The 23,961-nt window shown below is 39.7% G+C and overlaps 1 long non-coding RNA gene across 1 annotated transcript; it reads right to left on the minus strand.

The window, feature by feature from the left end:
- Window positions 1-7,645: 7,645 nt before the first annotated feature.
- Window positions 7,646-8,113, minus strand: LOC129623057 (uncharacterized). Its single transcript, XR_008700321.1, has 2 exons — window positions 7,998-8,113; window positions 7,646-7,723 (listed from the first exon to the last, which is right to left on the minus strand). It is a non-coding gene; the product is annotated as an uncharacterized LOC129623057 (long non-coding RNA).
- Between the last annotated feature and the right edge of the window lie 15,848 nt (window positions 8,114-23,961).

Raw genomic sequence — 23,961 nt, forward strand, 5'->3', positions numbered from 1 at the left:
CATTAGAATGGCACTCATTTGTAGTTCTGAATAGATATCTGAGATGTCCCAGGGGCTCACAGGTATATTGAGTGTCCTATTCTGTTTTATTTCACAGCTTGACTCATGAGTAGTGAATCTAGGAGTCATGTCCTGGTACCTTGACTACTGTGGGGGTAGAAAGTATTACAGGGTAGGGGCTCTTCCATGTGGGCTGGAGTTGAGCCTTTCGGGACCATCTTTTCAGACTTTAATTAGGACTCGAGTCCCTGGAGCGTATAGTGGTGACTCCTTAGAATCTTTTGGGTCCTGGTTTACACCTTATAAGTGTATATCCTGTTGGAATTGCCCAATGGCCATGATATAAGACTGGAGGGTCTGAGCTCTGGATCTAGGAAGAGGTCATTGACATAAACAAAAGGTCTCCCATATAGCATCTCATAAGGACTAAAACCAACCTGATCCTTAGGGGCAATATGGGTGTGGAGGAGAGCTCTTGATAAAGCTTCCTTCCATCCCAGGGAGGTCTCCTGGGTTATCTTTTTTATTGCTGATTTTAAGAATTGGTTGGCTCTTTCTACTTTTGCTGACGACTGAGGCCTCCAGGCACAATGGAGATAATAAATAATGCCCAATGCTTTCGAGACCCCTTGGGTGACCTTAGAAGTAAATGATGTCCCATTGTCACTTTGTAATGACCTGGGCAGACCAAATCTCAGAATGATTTCATGGAGCAGTTTTTTTTTTTTTTTTTTTTTTTACCACCTCCTCAGCCTTCTCAGTCTGGGTGGGAAAGCCTTTAATCCATCCTATGAATGTATCTATCATGACTTAGAGGTATTTATACCCTTGAGAAACTGGCATCTGGGTGAAGTTCATCCACCAGTCCTCTCCTGGGTAGGTCCCACATCATTGGACAGGCTGGGCCAGCTGGGGTCTTCGAGCTCCTTGGGGGTTGTTTAATTGGCATGTGGGACAAGAGGAGACCACTTGCCTTATAGTTGTTTGGAGGCCTATTCCTCTGAAGGACCTTTCTAGTAATCTGTGGAGGGCCTTTTCCCCTAAATGAGTGGTGGCATGTAAGGAGTTAACCAACGTCCATTGAAGGTTCCCAGGCAGAAAAAGGAGTCCCTCCTTTTGAAACCACCCCGTATGATCTTCTTGAAAGCCCTCACTCTTAGTTTTAAGAGTCTCACCTTCAGTATATGAAGGGGTTGCTGGCAAATTAATCTGTGGAGCTATGGTGGCAATTCCTTTTAGGTCATTGTTCTGTAATGCTGCTCTCTTAGCTGCCTGATCAGCTGCTTGTTTCCCTTGTGCCACTTCTGTGCTCCCTTTTTGGTGTCTTTTACAGTGGGCGGCTGAAACCTCAGTGGGCAGATGGACTGCTTCCAAGAGTCTAAGGATGATCACCATATTTGATTGGGGACCCTTGGGTGGTCAAGTGGCCCCTTTCTTTCCAAATAGCAGCATGTGCATGTAGCACCAGAAAAGCATACTTGGAGTCAGTGTAAATGGCTATTCTTTCTCCTTTCCCAGCTCTAAAGCTCAAGTCAGGGCTATGAGCTCAGCTAATTGGGCTGAAATACCTGGTGGCAAAGGTTTAGCCTCTATGGTCTCAAAATTGAGCATATCCGGCTCTTTTTTTTCCATCCAAGACAAAGCTGCTTCCATCAGTGTACCAGATTTCCTCAGGATTGGTCAGAGGATCTTTTGACAATCCCTCTTGGGGTTTTGTCCAGTTGTCCAAGGTTTCTAGGCTTGAGTGAAAAGGGAAAGAGCCCTCGGGGGTAGGCAGGGGGGTGGCTGGGTTAAGAACCTCACAAGAGGATATAGTGAGGCCTGGATTTTACATCAGCACTACTTGGTAATCTGAGGATTCTTTGATCAGACATCCATAAATGACCACTCTCATTTAGGAATTGTTTCACTTAATGGCTGGTAAAAATATTTAGTTTGCCCCCAAAAGAGAGTTTTAAAGCATCTTCTATCAGGATTGCAAGAGCTGCCAGATTTCAAAGGGAGGGAGGCCAGCCTCAGGCAGTTGGGTTGAGCCTCTTGGATAAGTAAGCTACAGGCACGGGCTCAGATCCCATGAGTTCACACTCCCAAGGCTATTCCTTCTCTTTTGTGGACATAAAGTTGGAATGCTTTTTCTGGGTCTGGCAACCTCAAGGCAGGTGCTTGAGTTAAGGCTTGTTTTAGTGTAGCCTCTGCCTTCTTTTGAGGAGTTCCCCACATCACTGGGATTGAATCATCCCGTCCCTTTAAGTTTTCATATAAGGGCTGGGAAATTAGACCATAGTTGGATATCCAGATTCTACGATACCCAGTTATCCCCAGGAAAGCTCGCAATTGTTTTCGAGTCATGGGGGAGGGCAACTGGAGGATTCCTTGTACCCAATCAGAGGACAGCCTCCTGGACCTGTGAGTAATCTGAACTCCCAGGTAAGTGACCTTTGTCTCGACCATCTATGCCTTAACATGGGAGACTTTATATCCCCTCTCTGTCAAAAAATTTAGAGCCTGAATTGCATATTGTTGGGCAATCTGGAGATTGCTCAATTTTTCTCATCTGGAGAGCAGATTAGTAGGTCATCTATGCATTGTAATATTTTCCCATTAGGTCCCAGGTCCAAATCTAGGAGATCCTGGCTAAGAGCCTGTCCAAACAGGTGGGGACTATCTCTGAACCCCAGGTAATAGTGTCCAAGTTATCTGTTGGTGTTTTCTCCTGGAGCCTCTCACTCAGAGGCAAAAAGATATTGGGATTCTTTAGCCAGTGGTATGCAAAAAAATGCATCTTTGAGATCCAAGACTGTAAACCACTTGACACTGGGTGGGATTTCTCCCAAGATTACATAGGGATTGGGTACTGTGGGATGGAGGGGGACTGCAGCTTCATTTATGATCTGGAGATCTTGAACCATTCTCCAGATTCCATCCTTTTCTTTTACTGAGAGGATCGGGGTGTTACATGGCAAATTGGTGGGGACCAATAGTCCACAAGCAAGAAATTTATTTATTAGAGACTGTAGTCCCTCCTGAGCCTCTCTTCTGAGGGGATATTGTTTCTGGTTAGGAAACCGAGTTGGATCTTGGAGGACAATGATGACCAGTTCAGCTTGGTGGGCTCATTCAGGAGTCCCCTGGTCCCACACCTGGGGGTTAATTTTGTCCTCCCATAGTTTTTGGTCCCTCTCTATTAAAGAAGGTGTAATGGGTTCTTCAGCAGTAACCAGAAGCTTTAGGGCTCTAGGGGCTGGAAAGCTTCCCATCACAAGGGTGGTTCCCAGTTTAGTGAGTCTATCTCTTCCCAACAAGGGAGTAGGGCACTCAGGGACCACAAGAAACTGGTGGGAAAATATTTGTCCATCTCAGCAACAAAGAAGTGCTCAGATGAATCTTTTAGTAGTTGTTTTTCCTGTAGCACCCAAAATGGTACAGGTTTGGGAGGAGAAGGCTCTGGAGTAGGAGGTCAGGACACAGTAGGTATTCCCTGTATCAACCAAGAAATTCTCGGACCTACCTGCCACATCCAGTTGCACCCTTGGCTCCAGCCCCGTGATGGTTATCAGGCGGGCTGGCTGGAGCGGGCCGCTTCAGCCCTGTTGAACCATCGTGAGGGAAGGCTTGGCACTTGACCTTGAGGCTCTTGGGTCCCGAGGGCAGAGTGCTGCCAGGTGTCCCAGTTGATGGCATTTGTAGCAAGCCATTTTAGGAGACTTGTCATGGTTTGGACACTCTTTGGCCCAATGCCCCACCCGTCTACAGATTAGGCATTTGCCTGGTGCCTTGTCCTTCAAGGACTCGGGGTTTGCCATAGGGCTTCCCTGGAGGGTGCCCAGCATCTGGGCATCCCTTGTCTCTTTCCTTTTCTCCCTCTCCTGGGCCTCGACCTCCCTCTCCTGTTCTCTGTTATAAAAGGTATTGGTGGCTGGCTGGACCATCTCATCTAAAGAGGCAGCAGGGTCCTGCTGCTGTAGCTGTTATAACGTTATCTTGATGTCTGATGCAGTTGGGACAGGAATTTGTCCTTTAAAATCACCTGTCCCTTGTAAGAGTCTAAGTCCAGATTGTTAAACTTTTGGAGGGCCTCTTTTAGCCTTTCCAGAAAGGCAATGGTGTTCTCATTGGACTCCTGAGTTACTGCTGAGACTGGGCACAGTCCCACAAGTAATAGGCTTCCTTCTATTTCCATGGGTGGACTTCCTTAGGGGTGAGTCTTTCTGAAACTTATCCTACCCAGGACTGTTGCAACCTGAGAGCCAGGTGTCGCCAGGTCAGGGTGCAGATCCCCAGGCCAGCTGAGGCATGACAGCCTCCTGGAGATTGAATCCCCAGGCAGGTCGAGGCATGTCAGCCTCCTGAGAATTGGGTCCCTGGGCAGGTCAAGGTGTGATGACCTCCTGGGAGCCCCAGAGTGGAGTTGGGCATCCCCAAGGTCTCCAGCATGACCAGTGCTGGGTAGGATTGCTGCTGCTGCTGCTGCTAAGTCGCTTCAGTCGTGTTCAACTCTGTGCGACCCCATAGACAGCAGCACATCAGGCTCCTCCATCCATGGGATTTTCCAGGCAAGAGTACTGGAGTGGGGTGCCATTGCCTTCTCTGTGGGTAGGATTAAGGGGTTGTAATTTTAACTCATTGCCAGTTTGTTCACCGCAGATGGGAACAGATATCATGATGTAAAGCAATCCAAGCCTGTGCCCTGACACTGGGAACCCGGTGAAACAGTTATAAACCTTATCCTCTTACTGCTTTAAGAGATTGTAAGTCACTGATTTCCTCCCCTCATCCTGCATAAGAGCAGGTTAGGGTGTCTGGAATGGTAAACATTTCATTGTCATAGACCCACTTTATGTAATAACAGAAGTAATGGCAAAGGAGTGGGTTATCTGGCCCTGTTAGGGGCATTAAAGTATTTTAATAATAGGCTGAGTGGAGCAATGTTGCCTACAAGGGGGCAGGGTCCTGGTTGTAGGAGTTAGTAATTGGCTTAAGAACAAATTGGTAAGAGGCAACAGACCAGATGTTCCATAAAAGTGGAGTGGAGATTTGATCCAGGGGTATGTTTGTAACTTTAGGAGAAGAGTGGTAAGGATTTGGGCCCAAATGGTCTGCAGGGCTGACTCCCAATGTGACAAACATTATCCCTGGAAGCCCAATTGTCTTTGAAGGGATGCCCAACAGATGGACTTCTAGCAGGCATCGTGTGCCTGTCACCTGCCCTAGCGGGTCCACTGAGAGATGCTGTTGCTGCACATGTAGGAAACATGGAAGATGAAGGCCTGAATATCTAGAGGGACTGGATATTATACAGTATTTCCCTCCAAAGGGCCAATTATTTTCTGGTTGTCCCTCCAGAAGATTGTAGAGGCAACATTGTGGGCCCAGATGGGGCTCAGGAAAAGAGCATGAAACAGGAGGGAAGGGGGTAGGGCACAATTTTTGAAAGAATGACATAGCACAAGGGCATAACATAAACCGATTAAAATCAATTGAGTCCAAGATGACAAGTCAAATTCAAGTAAACCTAATCCTCAATCTGCAAGCTAAATGACACACCCAGAAGTGACAGGACAGCTCCAAGCCACTGTCAAAAGATGGAGGAGTAGGTGGTTCCCCAATCCTGGGGATGATCCTCCCACTCATTAGCACATGAATTCACCCCACTCGAAAAACCTAGCCAGACCACATTCCATGGCCTAAGCACTTGCCCTCTGCAATGGCCTATACCCTGCAGAGTGTGTTTCTCTCTGAATCCTAACAAATCAACTTCTTGCCTATCGCTGTGTCTCTAACTGAATTTTTGCAATGAGACATCAGAGCCCGAGCTTCATTAGGTCCTGAAGCCAGGCATCATGGGTTTTTGCTGGGCTCAAGTCCCCAGAGAGAGGAGCTGAAGGACAGGAGGAAAAAGCAGTGGGAAATACGTGCAAAGGAATCCCCTTCATAGCCTGCTGGAAAGTCTGCTAAATACCTGACCTGTGCTCACAGTTTTCATTGGCCTGATCCTTGGCACAAAGAAGATTAAGGACAGAAGAACCCCCACCAGCTTGGGTAACAGGTACTGGGGCTCAGCAGATAGTGCCTTTGGGACATAACGAGGAGTAGCCTTTCCAGAGTCCCTCAGTTTCACCCACTGCCACTCGCCTGTTTGCAGGGGATTCAAGGAAACAAGAATGGAGAGGTTGTAAAGGAATTAAGATTTTGTTAGGCATATGTCCCTCCAGCCATAGGAGCGAGGACCTCCTACATTAACTGGATGTCTTCTGGAATCTGAGACTGAGCCGCGTGAGCTTTCTGCTGAGTTTGTTTTTCACTGTCCCAGTTTCCAGCATGCTGGGCTTCTTGTCACTTCCCCTGCACTGGGTTTTCTTTGCATTCAGCTCCCACCACAGGAGCTTTCACCAAACTGGGCTCCTGCTGTGCTTGGCCTCCTCCTTGAGCAGGCCATGCCAAGGTTGTTTCAGTGACGTTAAATCAGAGTCACGGCACCATAGATGTGGGGGGAGTGTGTAATATCCTCGGTTCTATCTCATCACAATAAAAATTTGAAGTGACGGACCAGTATTAAAGCCCTCAGACAGACTGTGTCACAGTTCTTGGACAGATCAGTGTTACAGCTCTGCTTTACAGCTCAGTTTTATTTAGAAAATAAAGGAAAATACATCCTCAAGATGTGAGGGCATGCTGACCCAAAAGACATGGAGAGAAGAGAGAGAGAGAGTGCGCGAGAAAGAGAGCGAGAGACCCCCAGCCCTTGGCTCCTCTTTTTATTTATTTATTTATTTTCTTCGCTCCCTCTGGGCCTGCCCTATGTAAATTGGGCTAGCCAGGAGTGCTGTTTGTTCTACCTGAGGTCCTCACTGAGGTCCTCAGACTTTGTTTTGTTCTATTGTTGCGGGCTTTTCCCTTCCTTGTCTTTTAGCCACCGTCATTCCAGACTCCTTTTTCCTGTTCTAACTACCTAACAGAACCATACCCAGAGAGCTGAGAGTAAATAGAATTGGTTGAAATAGATATTAGTTTTTAAAATAAAAATATATTCAAATAAACCATGAATTAGAAAAACTATAAAACCGGTGAATAAATTGAAGAACTGGTTCTTTATGAAGAACAATATTGTAGATAAACCTTTTGCAAAGATAATTGAAAAAAAGGAGATGAATTTTTAAAAATACTAGAATGAGGAAATGGATATAAATCAGATACAAAAGGACTTCGATGAAAATAAGATACCATCTGCTCAACCAGGAACAAATCAGATTATAAAACTGCAATAATAAAATGGAGATGAATTGGCACAGGATAAACTTATGGACTAATAAAATTGGGGAAAATATCCATAAAGAAGTCTAGATACCAATATAAATTTAATACTTTATAAAGATGGCAATTCAAATCAATTAGAAAAATTATTCAATAACTAATGTCAAGCAACTGACTGATAAGTTAGGAGAAAGTTAGATATTTTTTCTCACACCATACACTGTGTAGGGACATAAGTAAAATCTTAAGAAAAATTTTAAATTGTTAAAAAAATTATAGTTAAGTATACATTCTTGGTATGGCAAAAAGGCATTCTGAAAATGACTCAATTTCTACAATCAGCCACTTTATTTTAAACTTTAAAAATTATTAATTTTAATAATAAAAAAATAAAACTGTTTAATTTTATTAAAACAAGTAAGGAGACAAAAAGCCAATGAAATGTATTTAGAAAACAGCAGAATAAGAACTGCTTTGTATAAATGGTTAAGGAAGTAAAACCCATTCATAGCCTCTACTTTTTAGTAGCTAAAAATCTAAACTATGTGGCATTGACATGGTATACTTACACACATAAATACAGACACATTTGTATTTGAATGTGTTTTTGGATATGTGTGTGTGTATATGTGAGTGCATGGATACAAGCATGGACATATAATATATACACGCATACAAATATCTCTAAGAGTTTTCATTTACAGCCAAAAAAAAAAAAAAGATTTGAGGAATGTTTGAAAGGATACCAGTTTAATCTCAAATTCCCTAGGAAGCTTGAGCAATAAAAGGTCTGAATTCAAGTACTATGTGGTACAAATCATACTTAGGAGCCTTCTTCACTGTCACGGTTACCAAGCCTCTCAGATCAAACAGAACTCAATTGGGTCCTTTCATTGCAGGTGCTGCTTGTGAAAATTAAACGAGACCAGATCTGCAAGAGCAGAGCAGAAACTTCACTGTTGATCAAGGAATAAACAAAGAAGGGCTTACGCTCTAAAGACTCCTTCTCCCTGAGGGAAGGGAGGCCAGAAACTTTTAAGAGGTAAGAGATAGGTGCAGCCATCAGAATTCCGGGAAAGGGGTGGCAATTTCTAGAATAGCTGGAGCATGCACTTTGGGCTTCTCTGCCAGGGCACTAATTAGGGGGAGGTCTTAGTGTGGTAATAAGGCAAAGACAAACCTTCCCACACTTTTGGTCTCATCTACGTAGGCGCTACCTTCCTGGTCAGGCTGCTTCCTTGGCCTGTTGGGTTCTGGGTGGTTCTGCAGTTTTGCATACGTGGCATCTGCCTTAATTTCTGTTACACAAGCACAGTGGTGGGCATAGTCTAATGGACTGTGGTGCAGAAAAAAAGAAGGTAGGTTAGTCTGTGTAGAAGATTGGATCTCTTTCCGCTTACTGCCTTACTGCCTCTGGAAATGTTCTCACTGCCTCTGCTGAAAAGGCTTCACCTCTGTCCTTGCTTCTTTGCATCACTTCGGATGAACCAAACTTGCATTTTGGATCCTTGACCTGGCTACAAGGTAAGTGGAACAGCTACTTGATTGTAGCTTCTATAGTGAGAGGCAGCCACGACAGTGACTCCTCCGTCAAAAACAGGAAGAACTGTGGATTTGCAGGCTTGCATGTGAGAGTGCTGTGAGTGTGTTTATGTCTCTTTGCTTAGGTAGCATTTGATATTATTTTGCTAAGTGTAAATCATATTGTCAATAACTTTGGGTTTAAAGTATGTTACACAGTGGTTAGCGAAGTATTTTGGTGTATACACCAATACATAATTGTGTTGCATGCAAAAGATTTTCCGTCGCTCAAGAATGTGTAGTCTGGGAGATAAAGCTAGCTTATGTGAAAAACATCTAAGGAATACTGTAAGACAGCCTATATTGTTTTGCAGTCATTGATTCAATTGATGATTGCTGGTGGAAATAGAGTGATTTAAGTGATTCAAAGAACTGAGAAGGCTTCATAGAAAAAGTACTATCTTCAAATGGATTTTGAAAGATGGATAATATTTATTACATATTGTCTACAAGTCAGTGTGTGGACAAATATGCTTGCACTAGTAATTATGAGTATATGTTCATCCAAGTCAAGATGCACTTGATTAGTGAGTTGGTTAGTAAACTGTGTTTAGCTCATTTCTTGGGTAGATTCAATTTTTCTCAAATAATCCACTGATTTTTGAGCTAAAATAACTCCAGTTACTTATAAATAAACTTTTAATGAGGTAAGTGTACATAAAGAGTAGTGTACAAGTTATGTGTATACATCTTGATAAATATTTATGAAGTAAGCAGACCAGCACACAGATTAGGAAACATAAAATTTTCAGTTTCCTAAAAACCCCAGTTGTGTCTTCTAATCACTGTCTTCACAAAGCTAAAGGGTATCTTGATACCTCTTGCCATTAATGTGTTAAAATGTTAATGAATCACACTTGGGTCTGTCCCACCCCCACCTCCCCCGCCCCTCACCCCCAACTCCCTCACCTTCCCCAGGCATAGTAAAGCCAATCTACTGACACCTGCTTGCCATGAAGGACCCTGTAGTGTTTATTGCAGGGGAGTTCCAGGCAGCAGGTGCTCAAAACAACTGAATTCCCCCATAGCTTTCAGCCAAGCAATTTAAAAAGAACAATGAGGGAGGGGAGTTGTAGGGTGTGTGATCAATTGGAGGCACAGTTGTCTGATTGGTTGATGGTAAAGTAACAGGGCAGTCACAGGGATTAACATGATCAATCCTCAGGCTCCAGTAGGTTGCCTCATGGTGGTCAAGTAGTTACCTTCTTCCATTTGGTGGGGGTTTTAGCATCTGTAAAACATTTCAGGAAATGTGCTTCAGTTACTGTTATCTAAATACTTCAGGGAGAAACTAAAGCAGAGGGCCTGGAGAGGGGGAGGGCTCTATCCCAGGATGACGTCATAGGATTCTGCTCATTTGCAAAAACACCTTCGCATATACTTTTGAACACTGGTATATCCTTAACTTTTTTTGGTGAAATTAGCTGTCCAAATCTTTTGGCCATATTTTAATTTGGTGGTCTCTTGTCATTGCTTTATCATTCTTTCTATATTCTGAATGAGTTCACCTTCTATTATTTGTGTTAGAACTATTTTCTACTTTTTACTTACCTTTTCACTCTCTTGTGTTTTTTGATTAATGAAGGTTCAGTTTTAACAAGGTCCAGTTTATCAGTTTTTCCTTTATGTATGGCTGGTGCTTTTGTGTGTGTGTGTTCTGATTAAAACATATGGATGTCCTATTGACCAAGCATTGATGATTGATAAAAACAATCTCACCAATGTACAATATTGGAATTTTTTCACACAAAAAAAGTGAATTTTTGTGAGTCTCATTTTAGTCTTTCTAGTCTGTTCAGGTGGTCAGTTTTGTAGACGACAATTAATCAGTTGGCCTAAGAAAGAAATGGAAAATTCTGAGTCAGATTTGAGGATTGTAACCCAGGAAGAGTATCTTAGAAAGCTCTGAGAACTGTTCCACTCTTAGAAGTCAAGGCACAGTTGTACGAGTTTTTTTGAAATAGATGACTGTACATTAAACAGTGTATTATTGACAGCTTACACAATCCAGATCTAAGTGTCATCATGGCCAATTACAAGATCAAGAGAGAATTATCTTTTAAGGAATTCATGTTGATGCTAAGAGAATGTTGTTCCTTATGTTGCTCTTAATGGTTGAACATATTTTTACTGATGGGGGAGGTTTGGTGAATGTCTAATACAGATACATACACAAAGCACAGTATGGGGGAGAGAGGAGGCCAAAGGGCATAGACAAAATTTTATGCTTAAATTTTTCAATCTTGCCATAAAATATACCATTTCACGGTTTGCATGTTCTTGCTCGTATAGAAACCTGCTAGCCTGTTTAGATGGCAGAGGATGATAAAGAATCAACTTACATGCAAAAATCAAGTCCAGATTGCTCCCAGGGAACATAATGTAAAGATAACTACAAATTGTGCTTGTAAAACCATTATTTCCCTTTTCTCCTCTAATCTGCTCAGCTCAGTCAGTCAGTTCAGTCGCTCAGTCGTGTACAACTCTTTGTGACCCCATGGACTGCAGCACGCCAGGCATCCCTGTCCATCACCAACTCCTGGAGTTTACTCAAACTCATGTCCATTGGAGAAGGCAATGGCACCCCACTCCAGTACTCTTGCCTGGAAAACCCCATGGACAGAGAAGCCTGGTAGGCTGCAGTCCATGAGGTCGCTAAGAGTCAGACACGACTGAGCGACTTTAATTTCACTTTTCACTTTCATGCATTGGAGAAGGAAATGGCAACCCACTCCAGTGTTTTTGCCTGGAGAATCCCAGGGACAAGGGAGCCTGGTAGGCTGCCATCTATGGGGTCACACAGAGTCAGACACGACTGAAGTGACTTAGCAGCAGCAGCATGTCCTTTGAGTCGGTGATGCCATCCAACCATCTCATCCTCTGTCGTCCCCTTCTCCTCCTGCCTTCAATCTTTCCCAGCATCAGGGTCTTTTCCAATGAGTCAGTTCTTTGCATCAGGTGGCCAAAGTAATGGAGATTCAGCTTCAGGATCAGTCCCTCCCAAGAATATTCAGGAATGATTTCCTTTAGGAAATCCAATCTGTTATTAAATACCTATTAAGTCCATACTATTTTCTTCATTCTTATTGCCATCAATGATTTGCCCAGGTTAGTTCATGCCTAGGTTATTTCAGTCATCTACTTTTTCTTCCTGCCTCTCCCACTGTTAAAGAATAATCATTCCCTGTTTTAGTCCTTCTAATTACTTCCTTTCTTACAAAGTGTGGCCCCATTTCTGAATATGAGAAGCAGGGCCATTGCCTCCACCACTATTTTATCTCTTTCCTTTCTTGCGTTTATCTTACAGCAAAGTCTGTAGTATTTGGCCAAACCTTAAGGTTTCATTCCACTTATCTGTGTCTCTACCTTTTGTTGCCTCTGTGAGGAATTTTCTACTCACCTTCTGACAAGCTCTTATTCTTAAAGCTCCAGATCATTATAAATTCTATATGAAGCTATTTCTCACTTGTTCCTGACAGAAGTTAATCATTCACTTCTCTTTATTGGGTGAAAACTGATACTATTTCTACTGTATCATATCCATCTTCATATCCCAAATATCTGGCAGAGATTAGATGCTTAATAAATATTGGTTGTATTGAATCAAATTGATGAATTTTGATTTTCCCCTTACATTACTCATGCCCTTCTACACACACAAACGCACAAAAGCTAAATGGAGTTAAATATTAAATACTAAAGCTTAGACACAGTACAAGGTAAAACTGAATATTAAACGTCAGTATTTAGAAAGTGTAGGGAAAAAATCACATAAAAAGAGTGTCTATTTTTAAAATATTTACTATAAAAAATTTGTATAAACCTTCCTAAAGGGAGAATGTTGAATTTTTACATACCCATCAAGATCTTATATTTGCTTTGTCTATCTCTTCTTTACATTTTTTTTCCATTTCTGAGGCGTCTAAAAGCAAATCAGTGGTGGCAGGTCATTTCACTTGTACCTCTATCAGTATATATTGTTTTAAATGTAAACGTTTTCTTGCAAAACCAACTGTCATCATCACATCTGACAAAATAAACAGTTGTTTTTAAGTGTCACTTAATATTCAGTCTATAATCAAATTTCCATGGTTATCTCAAATATGTTTTATTATAGTTGTTCTACTCATTGCTTCTGTGTCGTGTCTCTTGAATTTTTTGATTGTCTCTGCAGCCCTCCCTCTTCTCCCTTTCTTCCCCTCATGTTCTGAAGTTGTGCAAAAGCAGGTTCGTGGTCCTAAAGAATATTCCACGTTCTGAGTTTGTTTATTCACTTTTTTTTCAGTGTCATTTAACTAACTTTTATTTATCTCTTATAAATGAAGTTAGCTGTGAATCTGGGTGAGGTTTAGGTTCAGGGTTTTTATTTCTTTTGAAACAGCACTTTATAGGTAAAGCTGTGTGTCACATTATGTCACATTTCAGGACCACAATGACTGCTTGTTTCATCTTCAGTGATGCTAGACTCATCAGTGGATACAAGTCCTGGCAGTCCAACCCAATTAGTATGAAACATCTCATAACTTTTAATCTACTGTTTTCATTAATTTATAGTCATTGCCCAAATCCATTATTTATTTCATTAGGAGTTGTGAAAAAAAAAAAAAAAAGACTGCCTATTCTTTCAATGCTTTTACATTTCTAGCTGGAATTCTTCAGTGAAGGACTTTTTTCCATCAGCTAGAGATATATGATTATCTTGAAATATATTGAATACAGGAAAGACAGGCTGATGTCCTTCTTCTTAAAGGGCTAGTTTTCAGAGTTATTGCCTTAGTTATTTCCAATGATATAGTCAGTATGTTCTAATTAGCTGTATTCACTCAGTTTGCTTTTCCTGGGACTTCCCTGTGATCCAGTAGTTATGACTCTGCTCCTCCAGTGCAGAGGGGCACGAATTTGATTCCTGGTCAGGGAACTAAGATCCCACGTGGCAGCCAAAAAATGAAATAAAGTGGTGTAGCGTAAAACAACATCAACAACAAACTGCTTTTCCTTCAACCAAAGGGGGCCTCTGAGTTTGTCTCTCTCTCTCTTTTTTTTTCTTTTTTTTGCATTAACCCATTATTCTTGAGAACGTCCTTGCTTTCTGGCATAGAATGTGCTTGCTTGTGCTCAGTTGCTTCAGTTGTGTCCCACTCTGTGTGATCCCATGGACTGTAGCCCACCAGGCTCCTCTGTCCATGGGATTCTCCAAGGCAAAAATACTGGAGTGTGTTGCCATGCCCTCCTCCAGGGGATTCTGACCTAGGGATTGAACCCGTGGTATCTCCTGCATCTTCTGCATTGGTGGTGGATTCTTTACCACTGAGCCATCCGTGAAGCCCTCTGGAACAGGATATCTCAGCCTAATTCTATATATTTCCAGCTGTAGACTTGGAATCAGCTAGTCCTTCAAGGATCTCTGGGTGTCAGGTTACTCATTGCTAATGTGTTGTCATTTATTATAGGCATGTTCAGTGGACATAGCTAGAAAATACAGTTTTAAAATGACAAAATAATCAGGAGTCCATACTCATATGTAACATTACAGTATTTTTACTTAATTTTTTAACTTTATCATTATATCTATTTTCTTTTATACTATACTTTTGGCTCATAAAAGTAGTAATTTGATTTCTAATTTGGATTTTCCTATGTATAAGATAGATTTAAAAATTACAATATCACTATAACATAAACCACATAATACAATTTAGTAGATAAATATTACTAATAATGTAAACATAGAATCCAATTTGTCCCTGAGGAATATATAGTGCAAATTCTGTGCTTTAAAGTCACTTGAAATAATTCTTATCTATGTTTATATTGCCATTTGATATATAGCCAAACTCAATCAAGAGGGAAGGAATAATAAAGATATTTTTGACACAAAATAACTCAGGAAATTTACTTTCCATATTCTCTATATTAAGAAAGTTCTTGAAAATTTCCCTCAGTAAAAAAATAAAATAAGAAAAGTTTTAGGAACCATGAAATAGTGCATTAACTTTAAGAGCAGAGTGGAGCTGTCCCAAAGTGGCAGACAGCTGGGGTCCTAGAGAACAACCAGTACAGATTGGAAAATAATCCTTAAAGTTTTAGAGAAAAAGCAGTAACAGAAGTATCTATCCCATGCAGAGTTCAGCAGAATGCTTAAGATATTGGAATAGCTTAAAGATATAATAAAGGTACCGTGTAGAAGAAATTGAGAGGGCACTTAGAGCCTATAAGAAATGTGGTTACATTACTTTCATTGGTTCTGCAGTGAACCTCCCCAAGTGATGCTAACTTGATGCCTTTCAACTTATCATCCATGTGTGGACAAAGCACAGAAGGTTTAATTATTGTTATGAAGGATAATATAAATATTAATGGTATTGATTACGTAATAATACAGGATACAGAATTTAGAAGGTGGAAGGGATGGGGGAGGTGGGCAAAGACAGAGCAAGTGCTTTGATAGCTCCCTTGTACAAATGAAATCAAGAATGAATGAAATCAAGAGCTTCTAACTATGAAGCAAGAGTTTTAGTGTATTATTTGAATACACAGAGGAAACATATAATCATAAAAAGAACTGAAGCAGAAACTATTAAAATGGGAGCAGCATTAAGACTGAGGTGTATAGGGCTGGGGTAGGTAACTGTTATATTTTTTGTAACCACTGTATAGTAATAGATTTATTTTAAAATGTAATAGAACACGATGATTCAAATGTATAATATTAATATTTACAATAGTAGTTTTAGATGGCAGAATTAGCACTTCAAGAAGTGTATCTCACAGTATGAGGCTGGGAATAGTCTTCAGGATGCCAACTGAAGTTTAAATTGTTTAAAGTAATGACAGAATGATGGCCAATATGGAAGCCAGAAAATAGAAATACCACCGCTGAGTAATTCAGTTCAGTTCCGTCGCTCAGTTGTGTCCGACTCTTTGCTACCCCATGAACCACAGCATGCCAGGCCTCCCTGTCCCTCACCAACTGCCAGAGTCCACCCAAACCCATGTCCATTGAGTCGGTGATGCCATCCAACCATCTCATCCTCTGTCGTCCCCTTCTCCTGCCCTCAATCTTTCCCAGCATCAGGGTCTTTTCCAATGAGTCAGCTCTTCGCATCAGGTGACCAAAGTATTGGAGTTTCAGCTTCAACATCAGTCCTTCCAATGAACACCCAGGACTGATCTCCTTTAGAATGGACTGGTTGGATCTCCTTGCAGTCCAAGGGACTCTCAAGAGTCTTCTCCAACACCACAGTTCAAAAGCATCACTTCTTTGGCACTCAGCTTTCTTTATAGTCTAACTCTCTCATCCATACATGACCACTGGAAAAACCATAGCCTTGACTAGATGGACCTTCATTGACAAAGTACTATCTCTGCTTTTTAATATGCTGTATAGGTTGGTCATAACTTTCCTTCCAAGGAGTAAGCATCTTTTAATTTCATGGCTGTAATCACCATCTGCAGTGATTTTGGAGCCCCCCAAAAATAGTGTGCCTAAATAAAGAGATAAAATTATTTAAATAGGAGCTGTATTCAAAGAAAGAAGAAAAATGTCTGTACCTGTGAGAACTCTGGATCAAAAGAAATGGCTTACCCTTTACAAGAAAAAAAAAATTTTTTTAAGCAATACTTAGACATATGTGCAGATCAGACAAAGTTATGAAATTTAAAAAAGAGAAAGATTACAATAGACACACAGTCAGACTTCCTCTTTAAGTTAACTTGTAGAGACAAAGACATGGTGGTGTCTTCAGAAGCGAATAGAATTCCTCAGTGCAGAACAATAGCATGATACTAAGCCACACCATATATCTAAAACTTTCATATGAAATATTAAACACGAGATTAGACATAACAAGAATAAATCATGAAAACACTCACACAAAATAAAGATACATAGAAAAACCTAACAGACATGTAGGTCATGGTAAAATCATCTAACGTACATGTAAGCAGAATCTCAGAAAGAGGACAGAGAAACAGTGGGAAGACCAGTATTTGAATAAATAACGGGTGGTTATTTTCTTTAACTTGCAAAAGACATCAAAGCCTGGAGTCAAGAAGCATTAGAAACACAAAACAAGATAAATACAAAGAAAAGAATGCTTAGCTTGAGCATAGTACAACTGTAAAACTGCCAAAAGCCAAAGTAGAAGGAAAACCTTAAGGAGACCAGCAAACAAGGATATAATATGTATAGAAAGGAAGAAAAAGCCCATCAGCTAGTATCTCAAAAGTAACCTTGCAAGGCAGATGACAAGATTTTGTCTACAAAGTAGCTGATAGAAAATAGTTGCTAATCTAGAGGTCTGTGCCCAGCAAATGTACCCTATAATTTCATAGTGAAAAAACATACTTTCAAGCACTCTAAAATTTTAAGAATTAACCACTAGCAATTTGCAGCAAAGAAAACATACTCCAGGCAGAAGAAAAATAATCCTTGGTGCAAACTCGAAGGTACAAGAATGAGTACAAAGCAATAAGGGTACATTCGGATAATTCTAAAAGAACTTTAAATATATAAAATCATCATCATCTTTTGTGGAATTTAAAATGTAGAGAGAGTTAAAATTCCACAATCCATTACTATTATTTAAATAACACTGATCCCTAGTTCCCAAGAGAGCCAGCCTATTTCTTTATATTTGTGGTGGACGTACAGCCTGCCAGCACTTGCCTTCTAGGCGACTAGTGCACTTCAGCTTTTGTCCTCTTAGAGCCCCGCATCTAATGAAACCATCTTCTTCCCTTTCAGCCACATCTTCTAGGATCAGTAGGTGCTCCAGGGGGATAAGAGGTCTCACTGCCTTAGTAGTGGTGCTGATTCTTCATTTTATTTTTTAAAATTTGGTTCAGATATTCTGGGTGTTTTCTGTAGGCCGTTGGTCGAAATCACTGGTCTGCCATTACTAAAAATGATATGTATGTTTTGAAACTTAATAACTACCCTTTTCTATTAGAATTTATCTTTCCAAATCCTTGTGTGCTCAGTCGCTCAGTCACGTTGGATTCTTTGTGACCCCATGGACTGTAGCCCACCCTAGAGTGTGAAATAAATGTAGAATACAAACTCCGAGAGATATAAAACTCTGAAACAACAAGGCAACATAAGAGTAAAAAACAATAAGCAAAATAATTGAAGTAGTTAAAAAAAATCATATCGGATAGAATAATCAGTATGAATTGAAAAAATGAAGAGAAAAAATGAGCAGATAGGATTAAAAAAATTAATCAAGCTAAATATTATTTACAGGAAGTACACATAAAGAAACATAATTCAGGAAGTTTAAAAATGAAGAAATATAAAATATACACATGCAATTAAAAGCAAGGAAGCTTTGATTTTTCTTAAGATGCATGATTAAAAATAAAGTATTAATCAATTAATGATCTACATGAATGATTTATCTGTGATAAACATAACTATTAAGTCATATAACTGTGTGAAATATTTAAGGAAAAATACATGAAAGACAAGAAAAAATGACTAATGTAAAATTAGTGTGTGATTTTAACATGCTTTCCTCTGTTTTTAGGACAAAAATAAAAGATAACACAAAAAAGGCTGTGGAACTGTTATTGTACCTCAGTGTACCTGCATCAGTCTGGGAGCTCTGAATGTGCACATATCCGGACCCAGATACACAGATTTGGTTCCAATTGGTTTAAAGTGTTTTCCAGGCACTGTTGGTTTATAATAGCTTCCCGTGAGATTGCAGTGTGTAGCTGAAGTCAAAATCTGATAACATAGAGGTAGAGAACCTGAATCTTATTCTAGTAGTTAATATCACATATATATTAAATTCTTTATCCTACAGAGAATACCTCTTTAGAAGAATAGTCACAAATTATAAATATTGTTGACATGTATAGTCTAAAAAATATATAGAGAGAGCCTATATTCTCAAGTAACAAAATGACGAATTTACATTGGAAATAAAAAGTATATTTTAACAACTCTGACTCAAAGAAAAAATCTAAACTATTATTTAACACAATATTTAGGAAATAGAATAGTGATGAATTATAATTATTATATTACCATAACTTTAATTATAATATGAGCATATATCATGTCCACATGTTACTGTATTTCTTAGAGAAAAATCAATATTGCTGAATTATTTCATTGCTAAATGGGATAGGGAGTGGAGAGGAAGAACACTTCTTTTAGTGCAGGAACATTCCCAGAGGGTGGGGGAAAAAAGCCAATGATCTGGTTAGTCTCAGTGTCAACTAGACTTCTGGATAAATGGACTAAACTTGCTAAGAGGAAGATCTTATCTATAGATTTCCCTTAGGAGAATATCACTGACTCAAGAGTTAGAATAAATAAAATAAAAATCTATAGAAATACGAGCCATGGCTCACTGGAAAATGGCATATAAGCTATACAATTCTTGGTTTATAAAATAGAGATTTTACCTAATTTAAATTTTCCTCCTGCTATGTGAACATCATCAATTATTCTGGACCGGAAAATGCATTTGGTATGGGAAGGAAACATCTGAGAAAACACCCTTAATGTCACAGATTATGTACTTTCTGAGCTCTTTGGAGTCTTTGTGTTATCAAACTCAGGTTCTGCAGCTCAAGGCTCAAAAGCCAATACTTGAGAGACAAGTGTTGATTGAAAAAGGAGAGGTTGCACCCTGGGGAGAAGGTGGATTGATTAGTGTCCCAGATTCTGCTCAGCGATAAAATCTGTTCCCAAGAATCTGGTCAGTGATAAAGTTTTTAAAAGGGAAATACTTTAAGTTAGTCATTAAGATTAAGTCAGATTCTTCACAGTTTTCCGCTGAATGCAAACTTGAGGTCTTCTTGTGATCTTCCTCTAGATGTTATCTTGTTCATATAGTTTGCTGGCAGGATTACCGAAGGGAAAGCTGGGGAAAAGATGTAGTCATTTGTTAATTACTCATTCTTTATTCCTGCTTCTTTCAGAAAAGAATTAACCAGTTAGAATAGGCATTGTGTGATCAAAAGATTTGAGAGATGTGCTTGGGCTGAAGATTAGTGAAGTTCGGGGGCACCTGGTGTGATGGTTAAGGTAAAATATAGCTTGGTAAAGTTTATTTTCTGCCAGCTTTCTGGGGCTGCTTACAAATACCCTCTGCCAGACATCATTCCATTGCTATGGAATCAGGGATCAAAGTGAGTCTTCTGTAGCTGCTTTAGGCTGACAAAGGGTGACAAAGTCTTTGAATGGAAGATGTTATCAAGGGTCTGCAGCATCTCTTTGTTAAGAACATGAATGGCCTGTTTATATGTACAGGAAGAACAAGGCACACTTATTTGATGTCCACAAACATACAGATTATTATGACCTATAGTGTTAATCCCATTCTCTTGAGGCCACTTCTTAGGACTGTGTAAGCCATAGGTTCAGTACTGCTCAAGATGGAGCAGCTTATGGCATGACTGCAGACTGGTCATCACACAGTTCTCTCTTTCCCTCTTGCGGCAGTTACAGTATCTTATCTATAAAAAACTCAGTAACATAGTTATCTATGTCCTTTAGGGAAGGACTAACAATTCTGTGACTCTAATATCCTAATCTTTAACTGCTTGAATCTGCTCTTTTGTGACTCAGGGAGGCATGGGAGAACTTCAGTTTTTCTCAAACCAGGAAAAGGACATGGAGGAGGGGCTTTTGTACCTGAGAGGGCCCTGCAGGTTCCTGCTAGGTTTCACTCATAGCATTGAAATTATTAGTACGGTGTGATGCTGAGCAAGAACTTTGGTTTCTGGGCATCAATCCACATATTTGTATTAGCTCAGAAAATAAATGAAGTAATATTGTCTCCAAGATATTGAAAACAGAATAAAATAATAAATTTAAGGAAGATAGAGAAACTAACTGATAAAGACAAAATTTTAAAATTACTAAGAAAACAAATTAGTTCTACTGAGAAAACCAAGAGTTATTCTTGGAGGAAAATACTCAAATTAATGAAGGACCAACTAGTCTATTTGAACCCAGAGGATTACTATGGAGCTCTTTTTCTGTGTGGCTCTCTTCTTTCTGCCCCTCAGATCTCGGCTGCCTCAGCTTGCCCAGGTTGTGACTTTTTTCTCCTCAACCATGTCTGGTGTGATCTGGAAATTCCCTCCAATGCAGTAAACTGGGGCCGTCACAGAACTCACCCCACTTACTTACTTTTCCTCCCAGAACGTAGTCCTCCTGTCCAGTGTCTGAAAACAGATGTTTTGTTTGCTTTACCCAGTTTATGATAGAAGGACAGATTTGGTACCATTTACTTATTCATGGCATAGAAAAGTATATTTAAAAGCAAGAATAACATAGAAAGGAAGAGAGCAGGAAAAAAAAGATAGTTTGCAGAAAGGGAAAAAGAAAAAGATGCTCAAATCCAGTGATGAGTAAAGTGATTACTACTCATATTCCAATGCAATTAAAGGAGTAATAAATGTCAAAAACGGAAAAAAAAGGTTGTTTTAAAAATTCTACTCAAAATGCAGTGTGAAAACTAATAAAAATAGATAGCCTACTACCTAGTTCCACACACACAAACACACACACACAAAACACAGAAAAAGATTTAATTTAGAAAGAGACTAAATTAAAGGGGAGATATTACATCTTACCTTTTAAATATATGAGAAATATTTTAACAATTCTATAATTATACATTTAAAATGTGAATAAGTTAATTTCTGTAAAAATACAAATTGCCAAAAATTATCTCAAGAAGAGGTAAAAGAAACAGTAATCATAACCTTGCAAGATACTGCAGATATTCTAAGAAATAAAATAACAGAATAACCTATGTTCTTATCTTTTCCATTTCCTCAACATGATGATCCCAGATAACTTTGCAGAGTAGTTCATTAAACCTACAAAACAAGTAGAAATCTTAATTAACTCAATCAAGTGAAGAGAAAATGAATGAAAACTCCAGGGTTTCCCTGGTGGTCCAGTGGTTAGGAATCTGCCTTGCAATGCAGGGGACACCAATTCAATCCCTGGTCCAGGAAGATCCCACATGTCACGGGGCACCTAAGGCCATGTGTCACCTCTACTGAACCAACACACCGCATCTACTGATTCCTGAGCATCCTAGAACCCATGTTCTACAACAAGAGAAGCCACTGCACTGAGAAGCCTGCTCACTTAACTAGAGGGTAGTCCCTGCTCACCACAACTAGAGAAAAGCCCATGCATAGCAACCCAGAACTGCCAAAAATAGATAAATAAATAAAAATATTCTTTTTTTCCCCCACCTAAATGGGGGAAAAAATGAAAAAGAATAAATACTTGGAAAAAAAAAAGAATGAAAACTCCAAAACTTACTTTTGAAAGCTTATATTTATCTGATGCCAAATACATAATATTGGTTAATCAATAAAAGAAAATGGATACCTAGAATTCATGAACAGAATAAATATAAAACTTATTTGGGAAATTTTACCGAAATAACAAGGTTCAGGAAAAAACTCTTATAAGTACTACCTATAACTGTCAGAATAGAATACACAAACTCATTAATAAATCAATATTGTCAATCTGGAAAGATATAAAAGTATTGTAGTAAATAAATGATAAAAGTGATATTTTGAACAAAAGTGAATGATTAAAAAATTATTTAAAAGTAACTAGATAATCACAAAAACAGATATAAAAAAACTCATTATACCCATACTTGACCACAAAACTCCTAATGGTTTAAAAGCTATATTTTTAGAATGGACTTATGGAAGCCTAGGAAGCTTCTGCACAGGAGAGTGATTTCTGAAAGGGAAATCGCTTAGGTTTTATTGCTTGCAGAGAGTTGCCAGGTTGCACAAGCAGGAAGAGGAAATCTCAACAGAGCTTTGTGGTCTTCTAGGGTTTAGAAAATGGTTGCATATTCAGGGAGAACAAAGCAGCTAGAATTCACAGGGCAGAGAACTGGGGAAGGACCCTCGAGAGAGCAGAGATCCTCTTGAGTGTGCCCTGGTGCCCTGATAGAACATGTTTGTGAGGAATTACCCAAAGCTGGGCAACAACTGCTCCAGAGGAATTGTGCTCACACAATTCCTAAAGTTTTCATAGGGCTAGACATAATTCATTAACACCCACAATGAAAAAGATCTACTAATATTCAGAGTATCACAGTAGACTCTCTGCAGTGGAGACAAATGAGCTGTAGACTCAAGGCCACTCTGTTCTGCCTATCAGAGATTAGAAGCTAACCTATAAAAGATTCCACTTTTCCAAGTTACATCACTGTGTACCAGAATAAAGCTTAATATTTAGAAATTATTTTTTAAGTTAAATAATTAGAAAATATTCTTAGTAACATATTAACTAACTTTTACATACTGCTTTACAGTTCACAAAATAATTTCCACATTCTCTCACTTTGGTTCTGGCTTCCTTGTATGACAAATGCAAATATATAAGTGAAATAGGATAAAGGTGACCCTAACAGCTGACAGTCCTCACACACAGGAGCTGAATCCTGGTAGTCTTGCTTGTAAAACAGTTTGGAGACAGGTCTCTTGGAAGTGGATTGACTAATATTTACATAAACTTTTGTGACTGAAAAAAAGAAGAAGACTTTTGTTGGAGAAGACTCTTGAGAGTCCTGTGGACTTCAAGGAGATCAAACCAGTCAATCCTAAAGGAAATCAGTCTTAAATATTCCTTGGAAAGACTAATGTTGAAGCTGAAGCTCCAATACTTTGGCTACCTGATGCGAAGAACTGACTCATTGGGAAAGACCCTCATGCTGGGAAAGATTGAAGGCAGGAGGAGAAAGGGGCAACAGAGGCTGAGATGGTTGGATGGCATCACTGACTCAATGGACAAGAGTTTGAGTAAGCTCTGGGAGTTGGTGATGGACAGCGAAGCCTGGCGTGCTGCTGTCCATGGGGTCTCAAAGAATCAGACGTGGCTGAGCAACTGAACTGAACTAAACTTGTGACCGAATAAAGCTCAGGATGTATTTATGACTTACACTTGTCTCAAAACTCATCCCAGAGATTAAGTTTGCACGAATAGGGGCACTAATTATTCAAGAAAGTAGTGAACACTTTTGGTAGTTTAATTTGGTGACAGATCTCTTTTGTTGCAGGATGCTTTAAACTAACATACGAATAGCTGATCGATTGTTTTGTTGTCTGCCAAATGTGCTA

The sequence above is a fragment of the Bubalus kerabau genome, chromosome 11, assembly GCF_029407905.1.
Source record: "Bubalus kerabau isolate K-KA32 ecotype Philippines breed swamp buffalo chromosome 11, PCC_UOA_SB_1v2, whole genome shotgun sequence".
NCBI classification, from domain to species: Eukaryota; Metazoa; Chordata; class Mammalia; order Artiodactyla; family Bovidae; genus Bubalus; species Bubalus kerabau.